The 1,176-nt window shown below is 48.8% G+C and overlaps 1 protein-coding gene across 1 annotated transcript in view; it reads right to left on the reverse strand.

The window, feature by feature from the left end:
* The window catches only part of TBX5 (T-box 5), a 38,437-nt gene that overhangs the window by 35,849 nt on the left and 1,412 nt on the right, over positions 1-1,176 (reverse strand). The window lies entirely within an intron of this gene.

The following is a 1,176-nucleotide window of genomic DNA, read 5'->3' on the forward strand; positions in this document are numbered from 1 at the left end:
CGGCAGCACGCGGGGAGCGAGGCACGCGAGGGGCTGTGGGACAAGCAGCTCATCGCACAAATGGCTCTGGAGGTCGGGGGCTTCAAGGTGGGGGCTCCAGAGCCTCCCCGAGGCTTGGCCACCTCCAATTCCTTCGGGCTCGCTGCGGCCCAGGAGGGTTTAAAGTCCCCACTTTGCTCCCAGCGAAGTGGAAGCTTTCGCCCCACAGGAAAACACCACTGACACACGAGGCCACTTCTCGCACCCAATTCCCAAGGAAAACTCAACTTCTTGCACGTCTTATAAAAAATGAAACATTTAAAAAGCCTGTTCTTCCCTTACCCCGGGCAGTTACAAGAAAAGCAAAGGGTGGACGAGGAAATGAAAATATAAAAGTGCAAATAAATCAATCGGACAAACACTGTGCAAGGTAATGAGGACTCGGGCTGGTGAACGGGGAGTGGAATTGGGGCTGGAGTGAACTAAGCCACAACATTTGGGATAAAACTGCACCAGCAGAGAAAGCGAGCTTTAAAAAATACATGGTTTATATCTGATGCGAGTAACCGCAGTGAGTTTTAAAAGCTGTATTTTGAATTAGCTTTAAAGGCTCTATCAGGAATGGTAAAAGTTTCATAGCAACACAAAAAAAAACCCCAAAAAAGATAAAAGCAATTGAATTATCTGCTAGGTTTTTATTGTTCTTAAGGAGTTCAGAGTTTTAAGAGCTTAAAAAAATATATTTCTTGCGTGTTTCAAAGAAGGGGATTCAGTTTTGAAAGGCCAACCATATGGAGGCAATATTGGGTTTAAATACATGAGAATGTTTTTTAAATGAGTTCTTCGCCCTGCAACGATATTTGAAAGCTGTTAAGAATCAAGCAGAGAGCGCGAAAAAAAGGCAATTCTCCTTTAAAAGCGAAGGAAATTTGGGAGTGGGAAGGAGGGGGGAGAAAATGCTCTTCCCCGCTAGTGGTGGGTAACCCGCACACGCACGGATCTGTGATTTAAAAGGACAAAAAGCCAAGGGACTCCAGGTCCGCACCTCTGGAGCTGCAGCTCGTGCCCGGGCACGGCCCGTGCCCAATCCCTGCCTCCTTCCCTCCCTTCCCAAAGTCTCTTTTCCCAGCGCGCACCAGCCAGAGACCCACGGGCGAAGCGAAAGCGCTGCGAGCGCGGAAAGTGCGGGGCGCGCTG

This window comes from Corvus brachyrhynchos, unplaced genomic scaffold (genome assembly GCF_000691975.1).
Source record: "Corvus brachyrhynchos isolate BGI_N302 unplaced genomic scaffold, ASM69197v1 scaffold19, whole genome shotgun sequence".
NCBI classification, from domain to species: Eukaryota; Metazoa; Chordata; class Aves; order Passeriformes; family Corvidae; genus Corvus; species Corvus brachyrhynchos.